Source organism: Cygnus olor, chromosome 1, assembly GCF_009769625.2.
Source record: "Cygnus olor isolate bCygOlo1 chromosome 1, bCygOlo1.pri.v2, whole genome shotgun sequence".
Classification (NCBI taxonomy): domain Eukaryota; kingdom Metazoa; phylum Chordata; class Aves; order Anseriformes; family Anatidae; genus Cygnus; species Cygnus olor.
The window spans coordinates 60343650-60362555 of record NC_049169.1 but is presented as its reverse complement, the minus strand read 5'-3'; the positions used below and the strand labels follow the sequence as shown (position 1 = coordinate 60362555).

At 53.0% G+C, this 18906-nt stretch overlaps 1 protein-coding gene across 6 annotated transcripts in view; it reads right to left on the bottom strand.

Annotated features, from left to right (window-relative positions):
• HIPK2 (homeodomain interacting protein kinase 2) overlaps positions 1-18906 on the bottom strand; it is a 135792-nt gene that overhangs the window by 116507 nt on the left and 379 nt on the right. The gene's annotated exons all lie outside the window — the stretch shown is intronic.

Below are 18906 nucleotides of genomic sequence, written 5' to 3'. Positions count from 1 at the left end.
ACATTACAGGCATTAGTCAGCAAACTCCTGCTCTTCCTTCAGTGAGTCCCTGACACCTGCAGAGTGACTAACCCTCCTCTCTGCACACTTCAGCTCAACAGTTGCATCTGTTTTTTCCTCACGAAGAAGGGACCTCCACGTTACACGTGTGGTGGTCGCTGCAAGGCTCACCCCTACCGCCCCACAGACCACACTCACACACACAGCTGAAGAGCCAGGAGGTCATGGTAAGGCCTGCGTGCAGGTCACTTCTTAGCTTTCCAAAACTGGCAAGCAGTTCTTGCCCTAAGCACTGGGATGTGGAGAATACCACAGAAGCAGACCCAAGCAGCCAGGGATCTCTGGGGACAGCCTGGCCTGCGTAGGTCACTTTGCCTCCAGGTGCCTTCCCGTCCCAGGACTGAGACCCTCTGGCCTCGCTTAGGCCTAACACAGCACACCCAAGTTGGGCTGCTGAGGCAGGAAGGCAGGGAAAGTGAAAACGCAGCTCCTTGTGACTCAAGGCCACCTCATCAGAGCATGACAGAAGGCTCCTCACGGCCAGGTGGGCTTGCACAAAATGTCCACCCACAGCCACCCTCACGGGGGACCTCGCAGGCAACTCAGGCTGGTGTAAGCACATCCGCAGACCTGCCCACACCTTGCCCTCGGCTCTGTGCTCCAGCAGACAGCGGGTTTGTTACATCCACCTTTCCAAGGAGATGCCGAGACCTCCCCTAGGTCCAGCACCCAAAGAGTGCCCCCAGGGCCAGCCCATGCCCAGGGGCTGCAGCAGGCGACCAGTCCCACCACCCCTGACGGGCACGACATGCATCCAGAGCAGAGCACGGCAGCGAGGGTCAGTCGGAAGGCTTGCCAACTTGGTGCCGGAGAAGCCCGCTCCCCGTTCGGTCCTGGCACCCCCGCCACCCACCCCACTCCCCCCGGTACCTCGGCGCCCATTCTAGGAGGGTCTTCTGCATCGCCGCGTAGGGAGGCATGAAAACAAATCGCCGGCTCCAGTGCCACACTCCCTCCTGGCAGATCTGTTTCTCTCTTCTTAACTGTTTCCAAGTGCCTGGCTGTTTTATAATCCCCACTGAGCAGTCCCTTAACTCCTTCCTCGCTGAGTCCTTCCCACCCTCCCTCGCCTGCTCTCTCTTTAGAGGCAGAAAAAGCCAAGCTGAGGTAGGGGGTACAGAAAGTGGTGGTGGGGGGTGAATCAAAGGAAGAACAACTGAATCAAACTGCATGTACAACAGAACCAGTAAATTAGTCATTTCCCCAGCCTTTGCTTACGCAGACAACTGAGTCTTATATTAAGTTTTTTTTTTTTCTTCTGTGGACATTTGTGTACAGTAGAAGCTTACTTCTTTGCTAATCTCCTCCTGCTTATTCATACCATGAGGTCATATGTTTCTGCTGGTAACACAATTTTAAATCACACAGCAGCTTGCTCTTTGAGGTCTGAACTGAAAACGCTTTCTTAGATCACAAGTAAATATGAGTCGATGGCTTCACACCCAGCGTCACCACCACCCCATTTCGGCATATTGCAAAATCCTAGCAGGATCAAGCGCAGGTATCGCTTCTCCATCAAAAAGACCTTGGACATCTCAGTGAGGGTGGCAAGGAGGAGCTCAGGCAGGACACGGGACTTTGAAATGGTCCTGAAGTGAACCAGTGCAAGCCACACGTGCTATCGGTGCTACAGGTTGTGTACTGCATGTCTGTGTGTGTGCACATGTGTAAGACAGTGCAGACGAGGAGGAGAGGGAGATTCTTGGCCTGAGACATTTAGCAGGCCCACGGGACAGGGCCGCAATAACCACAAAAGTCTTGCAGGTTGCCCTGCGCTGAGCTATGCCGGCAACACGGTGTGAGCGGGATGAGCACAGCGATCCAGCAGCTTTGGATTTCACAACCCTGATTACGTGCAAAACAACGTCACAGAAAACTCTTCTGAGAGAATGAATAAAGAAAACGGGGGAAAAAAGACATGGCTTTAACACGTCCCCTACCAGGTGGGAACATGGCACCTGCAGCTGGCTTCTGCTCTTCTCTCAAAGCCCACGGCTGCTTCTTCCAGAGTCTTGAGGTTACCCTGACAGCTAATGCTCAAAAGTTTGCCAAGGTATCTCTTTCCCTGACAAAATGAGCTATTCTGTCACACAAGGCTGGGCTGCAGGGCTTTTAAAAATGGTTCTGCTGATGTTCAAAGGGAGCAGCTTGCTGTGCAGAGGAGTGGTAGAGTTAATAGTAGTAGGATCAGCACAAGCTCCTACCCTGCCATCTGCCTTCAGCTCAGCCAGGCCTTCTGCTGAACAGCCAACACGGGCTGGGGCCACTGGAGTGAGAAGCAACTCAGCGACATGAAAGCCTGCCTGGGTTAGTTGATTAAGAATAAGATTCAGAGCACAGGAATTCTGTACAGTGCTGATACTGACTCAGTCCAGGGATTTCATGGGGGTTATTTAAGCCTGTTTTTTCCTAAGAAGTCTTTTATTTCGAGCAGGTGGGTGTTCGCATGCCTGCTTAAACTGGCCCCAGGAACCAATGATCCCAGAAACAGGGGTCATTTCTGAAACTGCTATGCTTTCTTCTTCAGTCACCCCCTGGTAGAAAGTACGGATAAATAATACTTAACTGCCTCATTCCCCTGTCATGTTCAACTCCTTCACATTTATAAAAGTACACAGAAAATGCAGTATAGCCCACTGGAACGCATGGGCATCCCCTCGCAGCTGTGGGTCACAGATCTCCCCCTGCTTTCTCTGTGGACTTCTCCTTTTAAGCACTGGACCCTGCTATGGGCTGCTCAGCTCTCTTCCTGCACCTCCAGATTGACAGCTGCCTCAAGAGCTTTCCTTTTTTTTTTTTTTTAATAAATAATAATACTACAAGAGTCATATAAGGCTTGCAGATTGCCTCGAAGTACTAAACTGCTGTCCCGTCCCCATATTCTTACTTGCCAGTGCAACCACAAAGAGGAGGGCTTTCCGTGAGGGACAGTGGGGCAGAATGGTTTTGCAGACCTGTAACAAAATGCTATGGTCCTCTCTGATGTCCTATCACTCTGTGGTGATTTCCTACAAAAATCTAACAAACTGCTCTGGCTGACTTCCAAACCTAGACCCTGTCATCCACCTTCTCCCTGAAGACAGGCAGGACGAGAAGTGGGAGGGTGCAGGTGTGGAAGGGGACAGAGGAGCGGGGATGAGAGAAGGCAAAATGCAAGGAACAGAGAGGCCCCTCCTCCCACAGACGGAGGATGGGAAAAAAAGACAGGAGCAGAAAGCCTGGACTTAATCATGAAAAACAATAGCTCATCATTTATTTTCATATCCCCTCGCTAATGCTGGAATAATGCTAACAGTGGAATTCTTATGGCATGCATGTCATGTCTACAAATACCAAGTGAATTACTTCTCGGCAAGGCTATGGGCTATGGCACTGAGCAGCACATTCGTTACAAGTGATTGGATGATGAACAACAGTTCCCAAATTCCTCCTTCACAATGCTACTTGCATTAGTTGTAATTTAATGAGAGAGAGAGAGAGAGGCAGAGAAAGTTTTGGCTCAAACCACTGAAATAACACTGCCTGCCGCTGCTTCCCACTGGGTCTTGTATTAACTCACACCACTGCCATCATCTCCACCTTCTCCACCTCCTCCCTTTTCACACCTATCCTCAGGTGCTAAAAGAGGTGTCATGAAACCCATCAGCATGGCGAGAGAGCATGGCAGGAAGCCCCAGCCACAGTGATCACAAGCACACCACATTCTTTCCAGCTGAAAGGCAGAAGAGGACACAAAACTCTCCCTCACCCCTACAGACGGTAATGGAGGGGTTGAGGGGGGTCCTCCAACAGCCAGTCTCTACGTGGAAGAGCCTTCAGCTCTGTTTTTTCCCTCCAAGAGAGTCTGTGCAGGTGAAAGATACTTAACTGACAGCTCTGGAAATAGAGGCATCTCTCCAGTAAGCACACACAGCACAGTCTGTGTCCGTGCAGAGCTCCCACCGTGTGTCCTCGCCAGCATTTTCCTACGGCCTCCTGCAGGGAGCTGCAGCAGGGTAGTCCAGCCCCAGCCCAGCCCTGCAGGCCGTCTTAGCTGGCTTGCTGCTCTTTGTAATGATTTAGAGGTCTGGTAAACAAGCAGCAAATGTGAACAAAAACTTTGTTATAGGTAAGACATCCAGTGGTATAAATGTGCCGTTGCTGCTGAGCCCAAACGAACCTGGGAACCACTGCTTCAGGTAGGTTTGGACAGAAACGAACCCCATCTACTTTGCTCCATGTGCCCCCTTGAATAAGGGCTGGCCTCTTCCAAGAGGCAGGGGCACCTTGGAGGCTTCTGTGCTGGAAGAAGCCCAGCTAGCCAGCATCGGCTCCCTCTCCTGTGGCAACCTCGCCACATAGCCTGTCCCCTATCACTTGACAGGACATTTATCCACCTCATGACCCTACGCTTGGGTTCACCCCTGTAACACGACCCAGTGTGTGGGGTCTCACAGGCTGGGCCAGAAGAAAGCTGAGAGGTCTGATCTGAGCAGCAGACCTACAAGTAAGAAGCCGCAAATGTCATTACTGCTCTCCTGGTGTAGCCAGTCTCTCCAGTGTGCCCCTCTGACAGGGCATAAATGATAAACATCCACCAGTTCCTGCCCCTTGGAGCATCCCGAATCCTCTTCATCCCCTCTACGCCAAATGCACTTTAAAAGCCCCCACCCCTGGCCATATTTTGTGGTGATTTGAAGGAACAAATCCCAACTAAATTTACATGTCTCTAAAACTAAGGCATAGGCAGGGGAAGGCAAAACGCCCCGAGGATTGGAACCGCATGTATTTGTGCAAATGAGAGCTAGGATTTATGGTTACCTCCCAGCCTCCAGTCTGTGCTACACTTGTAGCTGCGGTTTAGAAACAATCTGTTTCCTTGTAAAGGTTGACAAACACCACCGGACGTTTCCCCAGCGTGCTGGCCAAAGTGCCGTGGACCTGACTGGTTAGGAAGGTAGGCAGGACACCAGAGGATGCTCCCAGGCCCTTGGCACATCGGCAGGCACAGGTCTGTGTGGGCACACTGGTACCTGTGTGGGCTTCACAGAAATACAGCAGGCACGCTGCTGGGGGCCATCTTCAGGAGCCATCCGAAACCAAATCTGCCCCTCACCAAAGTGCCCCATACAAGCCCAGGGGTAGCCTGGCAGCCTCTGTGGCTTTCCTAAAACTACAGCTGTGTTTTACACACTGACAGGGCTCTGAAATAAATGAAAGCACCCAGTGCTGAAGTCACCCAAGTGAATGCAACAACAATTATTACCGATTAACAAACAAGGATCAAGGCCTCAACAGCAGGAAGAAATCATGAGTCTCGGCCTGCCGCGACTACCTGTGCTTGGGGTGTCTCGCCCCCTTCAGCAGCCTGCAGAGCCTGGCAGCCCCAGGAAAGGGGCGGCTGCGTGGGGAGCTGGGGGGCACAGGCAGGCAAGGGAAGCAAGGGGCTCCCCCAAATCATGCCTCCCCAGTGGCTAAGCGGCCTTTAGGAGAGAGCCCGCTGCCCTGGGCGAAGCAACAGGGGGTGATCTGTTGCCCGCCACAAGCCGAGCCCGGCTGCTCGGGGACAGAACTCCAGGGGTGAAGGTACGTAACCAGATGTACGAAGGCCAGCTGGCTTGCAGGCAGAACGAGCCCGGTTCTTCCGCTTTGGGCATCCAGCGAAAACCACATAGGTCAGAATCGCTAGCCACAATTAATCACACCTAGAGTTTAAGAGCTGACCAAATCTAACGCTTTTGCTGGGACAAGAGGCTTTGCTGGGGCCTCCTGCCCAGGGCCGGCCTCGCAGCCTCCACAGCCCCTCGATCTCCTCTCCATGCAGGCCGTCCTGGTGTACCACGGGTGAAATCCAGCCCCAACACAGGGTTAGGTCTCACACCTCCACACACGCTGCTGGCTTGTCACCCATGACCCTACACGGGATGACCATCCCGCAGGCCGGCCCACCCTGAGCAGGGGATTGAGGGCCTGCCCTCCCTGCACCCCCAGTGGGCACAACGGGGACCGCCACGAGAGCCTCCCGCTTCCTTTGCCCGGCTTAGCCGAACCACTCCGATATCTGCCTTTTTAGCAAGCGTTTCACGGTAACCATGGAGTGTTTTTGCCACGCCTGCACTCCCACTCCCCCACACACCCACTGCCCCACGGGCCGGGAGGCCGTGGTGGGGGATTCGGCTCCCACAGAAAGCCAGCATGTTCCCAGCACTTGGCTCGCCGCGTCCTCAGCCACGAAAGCCTCAGGTGGGCTGGTAACCTTCAGCCAAGCGTGACCGAACACGACAGGGTTGTGGTAGGGAGGGGGCGGCAGAGGAGCACAGGCTGGCAGGGAGGGAAGAGAGGACAAAATATGAAAGCCCAAACCCCTTTGCAAGTCCTACAGTGACAGCGAGTGAGGCAGACAAGAGAACCAACTGCAGCTGCAATGCATTTGGGGAAACTTTCCATTTGTTGATGGCTGCTGCGGAGAAATAATGAAACCCAAATGAAAATCTATGACCTGCAACTTGTTCCAGTGATGCCAAATGACATAAGCACGTTCCTAGCTCACCCCCAGTGCTGCCACAAACATCTGTTTTATCGCGCCCACTATCAAAAGCATCAGGCACCCCCACCTGAAACCCTGCCCTGCCTTGCCATTCACCCACATCCCATCTTCTTCTCTCCCACCTTATTTTCTACAGGCAGGGGCTTTTTGGCAGGAGACTTGGTATCTGTTTGTGACAGGGTACTACAAGGGAAAGCAGACATCTCCTTGCAAAGCATCCTCTTCCTGAAACCCCTTCAAATCCTTCCTGGCTGAGAGGAAATGCAGGGACTGATAATGACTCAAGTGCTCCTCTGGGAAACAGCGATGATTTTGGAGGCGCACAAAAGCCAAACCCATTCCTAAAGAGACGAACTCCACAGCTTGTAGCATGAGTTCCCGTCTGAGTAAGAGCAAAACCAAGGCTCAGACACCTACCTACAGGGATGGAGAGAAAGCCACAGCTACTTTACTGGTCTCACCTACATGAGAGACTCTGAGTGGTATGGTCAACACATCTAAATGGGTACAGATTACCTAGGAGATACTGCATTTGCATGAAGGTGCCAGCTACATTGTAGGACCAGCCCACTACTGAAATAACTGAGGCTACAGCAGGCAGGACCTTAGAGGTATCAGCAGAGCTGCAAGGATAACCCAGGAAGCGGGCCAGTAGAGCCACCAAAACCTGGTGCCGGGAGAGGTGTGTAAAAGATGCCAGGCATGCAGCTGTTCTGGCTCAGGATGGAGATGAGCTGGTAGATGTGGATTACAGATCACTCCCAGTCAAAATGTCTTGGATTATATTTTATTCCAGCTCGTATTTCTAGTAACCCTTTTCTTCAGCCTGAAAGAGTCACATTGCTTCAAAATCTTTCCCTGCCTTGTACAGGCAGAGTGGCAGTGTCCCCTCCTGAACACGCCGTGATTTACAGCCTTCCACGCTCACACAGGCTGCACAGCCCCTTATGCAGAGACTGCAGACAGCGCTCCTGCCAACACACACGCTGCCACGGCATCGCTCTACGTAAAGACCCTGCATTCACCTTGTATATAGTTCCTCCTGTAGAGGCTGAGACAGCTCACAAACACACAGAAGGCCTAATTTATACTTACGATAAATCTCCCTTCTTTATTCCTTGCAGTGAAGAAAAGCCTTGGTGCAAACGCAGTTTGCTGGGAGGCTGGTGTAACAGCTCTACGGAGAATCAAACCCACATGGCCTTCAATAGACACAGCCACATGTGTGCTCCTACACATGCCTGCAAACATGGGAAGAGTCCCACACGTATGCACATACCTATATACTCTCCCATTTGTATTCTCGCACACACAGCTCTGTAACAGCATCCACTGTCCCTTCCGCCTCACATGAGCTTTCAGACAGCGCAGGCATCTGGAAGCTGCACTTTCATTATCCAGGTGCTCACAGCCTCAGATAAGGGATGAGAAAATGACACTGCAAGAAAAGTATTGTCAGCATCAATGGGATATGCCTGTGTCTGGGTTTCACATGTCCTTGTCAGGTGGCGCAGCTATTTTAAATGGGGTTTGCAACGTGTTTCTTATCCCCGCTTGCTAAATACATACATCCTCTGATGTTGAGAGAATGCAGAGGGGGAGTTTGATGGGAAGGCAGGTTTCTGTTAGAGCCAGTGATAGTGCCAGAAGAGATGAAGGAATTTATACTTGTACTCATGACTAAATGCGATCCCCACTTGCTCTGCAGGCACATGCCTTGGGGGAGTTATGAAGGCTTGGGTTTCTCCACGGTGCCCACAAACTGGCTGTAGGCAAGAACTGTCCTTTTTAAAATCTGGGTTCAGAGAAAAGGTTGCGATCTCCCCTCCCTCTGCAGAGGACTTGTTCGAGTCCCCGCTGCCCCACCACCACGAGCCCTGGCGGTGGAAGCGCGTTCCCCGCAGGGCGACACTGTCAGCCGGCTCAGAAACGGGGCTAGCCTCCAGCGCTGGAGCCTGTCATTACATGGAGCTGCGCACGGGAAGCACACCAAACCAGTTCTCTGTGGTCTGGACTGGTTTCCAGTACGCTTCCATGAAGGTGACCTAACTATTAATTCCTGTTGAGGTGCTCTGCGCGCGCCCGTGTTGTAACTTTAACCCCTGACAGCATTACCGAGTTTGAGCACTTTGTGCGATTCCTCCCCCTTGCCAACATCTCCCCAGCCTGGCTGCACTAAGCCAGACCAAAAACTCTTCACTCAACACGGCCACAAAGCCCGCCGGCAGCCTGCCCAGAGCCAGAGAGCTGCTGTGCACCGCTCTTCTGCCGCCCCAGGGCACGTCCCGTGCAAGGCACCAAGTCACCCTCACGGAACCAGGCACGTTACGTACCCTCCTGCCCCATCGCATGGCTAAGGTGAGCTGGTATGTTACATCTTCCTACCTGCTTCTTCCGCTGACAGCTAGCCAAGTGACCTTCCAGCAGGCTGGTGGCATATCTGAAGGAGAAAACTAGAAGGATACCCTTTGTTTGGGAGCCAGCAGCACTGATGGCTCTAAGTGGAGGCAGCCACACCTCGTTCTGCCCTGCTCAGGTCCCTACCCGGCGTTTCTCCCCGTGGCATTAGAGTGCCTAAGCGCAGGATCAGTACAAAGTGTCACTGCTCAGGTGCTCGACAGCACCACAAGGCATTTGCCATGTTAGACCAGACCTACTCTGGCTATTTTGAAGGCTAGCACCAAAGAACCACGCAGACGGTCACAAGCCAGGCCCCCAGGCCGCTGTCAGCACGGCTCTCCCAGAGGCACCACTGCAAAACGCCAACACGGGGGCAAGACTCAGCCCACCTCTGCCACGACCACTCTGGGGGCAGGCTGGAGCTTTTTCCAGGGATCACACTTCTGCCACCATTCTTCTTTTGCTTCCCTTCCCCTGCTCTCCTCACGCCAGACGTGGTGGATTTGACCACCTGTTGCATCCTTTCTCAAATACAGGTTGTGAGCAACCTGGGGCACTGCTGTGCCGCGTTTGTCCATCTTTTGGAAAATTTGCAGCGCAGGGATCCTAGACTTGGGATCCCAGCAGATCCCATCCCAGTGGATATGAATAATTCGTAATTAAAATAAAAGTGGAGCCGCGCCAGGGGATTGTTGTGCTTCCAAGTTTTTTCCAGACTAGATGACTCTCAGGGGACAGGGGAGAGCTACCACTGAGATAAAAAAAAATAAATCTCAGCCTACTAGGTTTACATAGAGACGATCAAAAATATGTGTCCGTATTATTCTGACCTCTAGCTCGTCTTTATTTTTTTTTTAGCTTTTTCCTAACCTTTAAAAGGCACATAAGATAAACAGAGAAGAAACTAGGCAGACAACATCCTCGGAAGAGATGTAGGAATATAATCAAGCCCTCAGCCACACGCACACAAACACCATAATTTATCTCTTCCTCCTCCTGTTTGATATTATCCTCTGTTCTAGTATCATAATCTGTTGCCGTGGAAACTGCTATGATGTCACCACGAGAGGTTTATGGATGCCTTCAACAGGAAGGAAAGGTACATGGCGATGGGAGAGGAAAAAAAAAAACCACCTCCAAACAGCTGCCGAGCAGGAGATGTTCCAGGAACAGCAAGTGTTAAAAGGAAAGAGATAAATACATCGACGGCGCTGGCGCTGCTGCAGACAAGAGCAGAATATAAACCGTGTTTTAAAAATAAAGAACACTTACCAATTTTGCCTACAAAGTAAAGATATTCTGGGAAAGCTATGGGAGCTTCCTGAAAAACTAAACTTTCTCTGAAATGTTCTGCAAGTTTTCTGGGACTGGATGTTTTCTGAGCCTTGCTCCCAGAGTCCAAGTCTCCATCATCCCAGTCCGTCGTCTGCTGTAAAATTCCCTCCAGAAGCGTTAGCCTAACACCCCACCAATGCAGCTGACAGATAGGGAGCTCGCTGGCTACCTGCCAGCCCGTGTACCTTTACGACCTTTGACTAGGAAAAAAAGTCATGTCTTTAAGCAAAAATAAACAGAGACACGCTGAACCCACTGGATCGCATCCAGTAGCAAATAAACGCCCTAACGCCCAGCTATAAGCAAGAAATAGCTTTTCTTGCTCTCTTCGCCCAGGAGAAAACCCATAATCTTACGGACTCACTGCCAAACATCCTGAAATACCTGGCCTGCTACTGGAGAGAACAGTACGTGGACCCACACACTCAAAGCACACCCAGCCTCAGGGCCACACACACACACACACGAGTAGGGCACGATGCCGGTGTGATAGAGGTTCACCGCTGGCAGCTGCCCTCCGTGTTTGCAGCCGTTCCAGTCACCTGGGCTGACCACGAGAGGACAGACACAGGGACAGAGGATGACAGCCACGCACGCCCTTAAAGCCATCGTGTGCAGGCGCCCGACTGCAGGAGCACCCAGCACGCAGGGTCTGCCGGGGAGGAGTGAGGACGGCGAGATCAAATTCTTCCTGCATAGCTGCTGTCATCATGGAAAGGGCAGCGGCAGAGAGGGAGGAAACCACAGGAATCTCAGATCAATGAAAAGTACTGGTATTTCAGCTAACCTCTGCCAGATCAGGATTTCCCCAGCATGGAGAGCAGGATCAGAGATCTTCTGGGAATGTTACAGCATCATTTTTGCCTCCAGTCTCAGCTCCAGCAGGGGAATCCCTACGCAGACTCTCCTTCCTGCCTATAAGTGTTAGGATATAGGCAGTACCTCCCATCCTCGCCTGCCTTCCCTTCCAAAGATGCTAGAAACAACTGCAGGGAAAAGAAGTGGGAGAGACTGAAGTCAGTAAGAGCAGCTGCAAAAACAGCCCAAGCAGGAACCTTCAGCAATTCACTGAACTTTCTGTTCCTGACGGCCTTGGCTGTGACAGCCTCAGACCTTAAACTTTGCAGGGATCTTCTCCCTCTCCCGTTACAGTCATTTGCCATCATCTTTCTTCCCCACCTGTCTCTCTCATCCTCTTCTGTCTTGTCCCTGACCTACTTCCTTCCTTCCTCTCTCCCTTCAGCTCACCCTTCCCTTCCCTGAATGAGCCCCCATTAGAGACGTTTAGGCAAATCCATACATTGTGATTTCCTATCTCCACAGAATTCATCCTGTTTGCATTATCCACTATCCTGTGTCTGCAGCTACAAAAAAAAATAAAATAAAGAAGTAAATTCTTTAGGATGGGAACTATCTGTCACTTCATGTCAACATCATGTGCAATAAGGTCCTGCTTTTCTTTGGCACTGGTGCTATAACAGCAAATACAACTGTTGTTGTTAATACTTTAAAAGCACCAAAGAACAGGAGGTGTGAAAAAATGCCAAGTGTTTTGTGATTTTTTTTTTCCATTTCTTCTATATTTGGGGGGCAAGGCTTTTTTATGAAATAACTTCTCTTTTTCTGCGCTTTGTATTTGGGACACTGCAGAGTGGAAAACAAAGCTTGGTGAATAAACAGAGACTGTGCTTTTTTAAAATTGGCAGGTGGCACCGAGCAGGAAGGGGCTGCAAAGTCAGTGGAATTAGATTAGAACTCCAAACAGTCCTGACAAACGGGAAGGTGCAGGATGGAATTCAGACAGGACAAATAAAAGAACCGTACGCTTAGGTAGGAGAGGCTAGCTCCGCGCACACGGGATGGAAAACAGCTCACGGGGCATCGGACTTCTGGGCACGAGCCGGGAGCCACGGCACATCACAAGCTAAACACAGGCGAACGATGCTGCGGTGCACAAGGCAGACCAAACAGGAGCACTGTCTGTAAGGCACAAGGAGGGATATTTCTGCTCTACGTGGCCAGCGTAAGACCCCGGGTAAAGCACTGTGCTCTAACAGCGCCATTCAGGAGGCGTGGGCTAGCTGAAGGGAACGCAGGGAACAAGAAGAACGGCCAGAGCAGCAGCAAACAAGACACAGCCAAAGAGCTGAAGGATGGGTTTGAGAAAGGATTCAACCTAGGGAAGACAAGACCAATGAGAGACGTGACAAAGAAAAAGGAAGAACTTTCCACATCCGCTGTCAATAGAACAAGGAATCACAGCAAGCAAAGCGCAGCCAAGTCACAGAGGAGGTAAAATCTTTACATTGACAAAGATAGCTAAGGGCAGGGATCGGCCGGGCAGGCTGCGAACCCTCCATACATGGGCAATATGCTAGACAAAGTTGTTATGGAACAAGCTGGACAAGCACACGCTTGGTACAGCACATACTGTTTTGACGGAGGGGGAAGAACCTCTTGAAATCTTTGCTGTGCCCACTTCCTACGATCTCTATGATTTTGCTGAGAGCTAAGTTTCTCTGGCATTTCAGCATAGCTCACAGAGTAAGATAAACCTGTCAGCCTTCAGAACTGAAGGAGACGTTAGCCTGCAGGTTAGCTCAGTGTAAGACTCTCGTTCCAGGTCTTGCTGATGCCTTTCAGGTTTAAAGGTTACAACGAACAGGGAACACGGCTGCCCTTCTGAGCTTCCCAAGTACCTCTGGCAAATATCACTGCCTCGTGGGGTGACCTTTCCCACTTGTCATGGTAGGAACTCTAAGTGATTGTTCTCACTTCATCCTTCCAGAGACAGATGTCAGTACGGGCACTGGAAGGTGAGCAGGACCAGGCATGAGGCATGAACGAAGAGCGAGCTTCTGCTTATCCAACCAACATCCCATTCAGCGGGAACTGCTGGAGAAAAAGGAGTGAATTACACCATCCCTCACCCAGCACGGAACCCCTTCTTGCTCCAGAACATGACCGAGACACCGCTAAATGCACGGCCACGGCATCGCTGGCACTGCCACTGGTCCGTGCTGCGCTGCCGTCAGGCCCCAGCCCGGGGGCAGCGTCAGGGGCTGGCATCTGAGGACGCCTGTCTCCTGCTGGCTGTTTTGTGCCCCCACTGTGAATAAGTAAAAGACTCCATTCTTCGGCATGCTGTCAGTGGCTTTATCAGACAGCCACTCTTTATACACTACTTTGAAAATACGCAGCTCTGTATAAACACACAGTATTACGGATTATTATTACTTCCATTAGATAAATAAATTCTAATGGCATGGCTTTTTAATTCTTTTAGCCCTGACCCTGGACTCTCCATGGTATTTTGTGATGTGGCAATGCCCTTGCTGGCCTAGGAGGACTGGGCCTGCTCCTCCTCTCATTTGCCCTGGAAGTCTTATAAGACTGCAAGTCTCAGAGGAGCGATTTCTGCTGTAGAAATTACCTTACTCAGAAGGCTATGTGAATCTGAGAGCGATCCCAAAATACATGCCCTTGTGCTTTCCAGAGGAAGGATCTCAGCTCTTGTTGTGGCCAGACGAAAGAGGATTCAGATGCACTCGCTGCCTCCGTGTTGTAAGCAGGTGGAAGCGGTACCGTGCCTCTGCTCTCCCCACACCACAAATAGACAAATTGCTAAATGCCCTATCTGGAGCGAAATTATCACCTGGGCTTGTTTTCAAAACAAAAGCTGAACTCTGTACTGCTGGGGGGAATAGTTTCAAAACAGAAGGCCTCACTTTAAATACCTAGGTCCACATTAGGGTATGTAAATAGCTGATGAGAAAACCCATTCTCCAAACAGTGTTTAATTCTTGCTTCTTGTTTTCCACTAGCTAACCTTCCAAAAGTCAGAAGAAAACATATAAACAATATTTCACATTCAGAGGGCAGAGATTTCCTAGTAAGGGTGAGGAAACAGCCTCATTTTTATAAATGGACTGATTAAGCTATAGAGGCCGTGAGTCAGAAAGGTACTTAAGCGTGTGGCCAGCTTTAAAGACATAAACAATTCTAATGAAGTCAGCCGCACCGCCTGTGAGCTTAAATTTAGGCACAGGCCTTAAAATATCTTTTTAAATTGGGATCAGAGAGGAAAAGGGTGGAACTTACAAAAATACCCAGCCTCACCTCTCATCCATCTTGTCCTCTATGGATACAGGGATGGGGACACACCAAGTGCCTTTGCCAAACTCCCTTTCTCAGCTGTCCCACCCAAAGGTACGCTCTATCCCAGCTGCCTCGACACCCGTGCCTAAGAGAACTGGTCTAATCTGCCTCGCACTGGTGTCTCAGCCCAGCCCGAGCAGACCACATCTGAACGTGCCTCTGACCTTGCTGCCTGGCAGGACTGCTCTAACACCACCGCCTGGGGCCCACTTGGTGAGGACCACAGCTGGGACGAGGATTGGCCTCCGCTCCAAAGTCACCAACCCTTCCGTGATTTGGCTTCCCAGAACCTTCCTCCTGAACAAACATCCACATGCCATCGCTGGGATGTGCCCAAAACTTAGGCTTATTCCATTAGCCACCTAAGTGCATTACTTGCCTCTGAGTAAATGGTTTAACTTCCAGTGGGTGCCAGGAGTTCAAAACCGTGACAGGCACCAAGGAGTGCTCCAGGCTGTCCCCCATCAGCGGAGTACCTGCTCCCCTGCCAGCTCTTATCCAGTCTGCTCATCTCGAGCTTTCAAAGCACCACATCCAAGTGGGCAGTAAATAGCAACCACTTGGTAAATGGGAAAACGACTCTCACAAACCCTCAGGCCTTGTCCTAGCAGCCAGCGGGATTTTTCACACGGGGGCTCGCTCCCACAAGCGGTGAGGGAAGGGCTTCGCCCCCTGCAGACCAGCTGAGGTGTCCAGCAACTGGGTTTCCACACCTGCTACAGCCACATAGGAGCTCGTCCTGCTCCGGGTCCGAGGGCTGTGGCTGGTAACTGCAAACTCCTCTCTTTGTCCTGGCGCGCTGTTTGTCTGCTTGCCCCTGGTCGCGGCAGTGCTGTTTCCGCTTCCAAAAATAAAACGGCATTTTTCACCCATCACTCCTAAAAAACATTTAATCGCTAGATGCTGCAGCATGATAAGAACAATAATTATAACTGGAGGGGGCTTCCTGTTATCTTGGCGATAGCCATATCCTGAGCTAATAAAAACTTAGGCTTTTGGTCCCAGCATTGATTTAGCTGAAGTTATGGTTATGGCTTCATAAACAGGAAGCGCCTCCTAGTTATCATCGCAGTGCACAAACTTTGGGGTAAGGACCTTTCCTCAGTGTCACTGGAGCCGCTTCCCCGCTGGGAAAGCTCTGCGCGCTTTAACGAGATCTGATGACCCCCTCGAAAACGAGCAGGGCTTGCCTGTTCCTGCAGCCCTGGGAGAGAGCCCTGGCCCTGAGCAGGACCTGAGCTGTGACACGGCCGGGATCAGAGCTTCAGGCCTCCAAAACCCACGCGCACGATCCAGCACGGAGCCGAGCACAGGCAGCTCCCCGCCAGCACGTAGCTCCAGCAGTGGCACCAGTGGCGAGGTGCAATTTACAAATATTACAGATATTAATTCCATAAGCCACCCACATATAAAGCTACCGACGCTGCTGCTAAAAATACGCTGCAAGTTGCAACAAAGTTGTCAGGAATAAGAAGCAAAGCAAAAAGGAACAAAACCAAAACAGAGGTAATCACAGTTTAGAAAATAAAGGTTAAGGCACATAACCACCTCCTAAAGACCCAATTCCGAAGGATGCCAGGTAGGAGCCATCCAGGAAATTGCTGGAGACATCCACCTAGGGCAGACAGCTGCTCAGAGGCCATTCTCTGGTGGTGCCTGGTGGCAAGCCCTCTTACAACAGGGTCTCAGTTGGTCCGCAGGCCCTGGATCTGTCCTCTGCACAGGAGGAAACCATGCACATCAAGTGCACTGAGGATGATTCTGCACAGCAAGGGCAACATGGCTTAGAGGAGGGTCCGAAGAACCAGATTCTCACCCGTCTCAGGCCGTTCGCTCCCTCTGAGGCCAGCACAGCCGCCCCTGACCAAGCTGCGTTTCCAGCGCTCAGCAGGCCGGCCGTGCTTCACCTGCCCAACCTCAGGCCGTGCAGAATTACACCTGATGAGGCCTGCTTTCCAGCCCAGTACATTTCCCTGTACAGCTCACAACTAAAACTAAAATCCAGGTCAAGTACTGCGCAGCAGTGTTATTTCTGTTTTATTTTACTTGGAAGGTTTTTATGTCCTTCATTTTACCGCTCAGCTCTGCAACACTTGGAAAAGATGGAATGAGAAAAAACGGTAGGGAAGAACACGACAGCAAAACCTCTAAATTCCTTAAAAAGGATAGTAAAATTCTCCTAGCACGGAGGAGGAAGGAGGATTTAACACCAGATATTTATTTATTCATCATGCCTCGCCTATTAATATCAGGTGAGGCACCGTTCTACTTCCCAGAACTGGTATTTAAGCCAGCTGCGAGGTACATGCAGGCACAAAGCTCGCCTAAACACCAAGAATCGCCAGGGATGCTGTGCGTGTGCTCTGTGTTATCACTCACCTAAAGTTCCACTGGAACCATTTTATAAGGCCTCCGAGGTGTCACATTTCCTCCTGGGTCACCTTTTCCGCAAAAGAGCCTATGTTCCGAAGCCTGCACGGCAGATACATTGTTTCACGTACCCCTGCCTTCCTTGCGGTGGCGGTGGGCGTGCATATGTGCCACAAGAGATCCCTCCATCCCTCGCAGCGCCGGCAGGAACACAGCAGCTGCCCGCCGCAGCGCTGAGCCAGCCGCTCGGCTCTCCTCTCGCGCTCTCCTCAGCGGCCTAAATGTCGCCGATGCTCCAGAGGAGGGCCACAGACCAAGCTGCTACACACACGTTACGCTCCTGAGGGAGGATAGCAGTCCTCATCTCCTTCCAAGGAGGAAATTGCATCCCCTGCGATAAGTTTTTATCGATGCGCTGCGATATTTCAGGGATTTCTAAGGACCTCTCACGGCAACTCGGAGGCGAGTAACATTCATTAACCCCTCCTCCGCCTCCCTATATCCTATCCAGAAGCAACTTAACCCGCAACCACACTGCAACGCAAGACACACAGCACAATCCCTATCCACCTTCACGCTATTTTTTGGCTCCTGGGGACTGGCGCAGTCACCTACTTCAAGGCTCGAGGCGTGCGGGCAGAGTCCGGCTGCAGACCCTGGGGGTTTTTCCACAGTGTTTCCAGGGAATCTGTTTTTACAGGTTGCTTTTCAGAGCGTTATTTTTTCCCCCTATACACACACGCCTGGTTTCCTCTCCCAACCAGGCTGCTGCCGCAGAAGTTCGGGTGCTCCCGGGCACCGCCAAACTTCCAGCGCGCGCTGCGGCACCACCGCCACCACCTCCCCGGGACCCACCGAGGCCTCGCTCCCCGAGCTGAGGGGAGAAAGGCCGCCGGATCCCCCCGGCTCGCCCACGGGCACGGCAGCGCCCGGAGCTCCGCAGGCCGGGCCTAACCAGCCTCGGGGGCCGGGCAGGTGGGCTCCGGCGGCGGCGCAGCGGCCGCGGCCTCCCGCTGGAGGCGGCCCGGGCTCCGGGGGGCTGCCGGGGCCCGGGGCCGCCGGGGGCGGCGCGGCCAGCAGAGGGCGCCGCCGGAGGGCCGGCACCGAGCGGCACCCCGGGCCCGCCGCCGGCACCGGCCCGCCGCCGTCACCGCCGTGCTGGGCCCCGCCGCCGCGGCCCCTCCGCGCCCCCCGGCGGCGCCGGGCTCCGGCAGACGGGGAGGGAAGGAAGGGAAGGGAAGGAAGGGAGGGGAGGGGAGGGGAGGAGAGGGCCGGCCGGCCTCCCTCCGCTGCCGAAAACGCTCCGTCTTTGTCTCCCGCGGGGTCCCGGCCGTGCGGGGCTGCCCAGGAATAACCCGGCGGGGCGGTAACTTTACACCGCCCTCGTCCCGGGCGCCGCAGCCCGGAGTCGGTTTTCCCCTCGGATTAAGTTTTGCCGAGCCTCGCCGCGCAGCCCCGGTCCCGCTGCCGGCCCCCCCCAGCACCGGCACCGGGCGAAGGGAAGGCGGGGTGGGCTTCCCCCCGCTTTATGTAATGCTCCCCCGGCACCCTCCCGTAAACGCACCGCCAGGGGATTTAAACCGAGCCGTTCACACGCACACTGACAGACGCACACCTAATTTATTATTTTTTTACCCCAAAACGTGCACCACCACCCCCCCCCCGAGCCCCAAAGAACTAAGTTAGGGCACTTGGGCTTCGCCCCGCAGGGCTCCGGCACAAGCCGGGGAGCTGACAGGAGGCTGCCGGCAGCCCCGTGCCCCCTGCCCGCTGCCACCGGGGTCCCTGCTCCCCCGGGGGGGGGGCAACTCCGTGCAGACAGGCGAAAGGAGCCGGCAGCGAGAGCCACGCCGAGGCGCAGGGCAAGCTCCGGCCACCTCATTGTTCTGCTCGGCACCGGCACGGACTTCGCCCGCCGCCCCCCGCCGGGGCCCGAGAGCCCCGAACCGCAGGACCGGGGGGTAAAGGGGGTGCCCGGGGCGGGGGGCAACCGGGCGGCGACCCCCGTCCGTCCTCGCCGCGGTCCCCCCGCGGGGCGCCGGGCAGGGCTGGGGTGC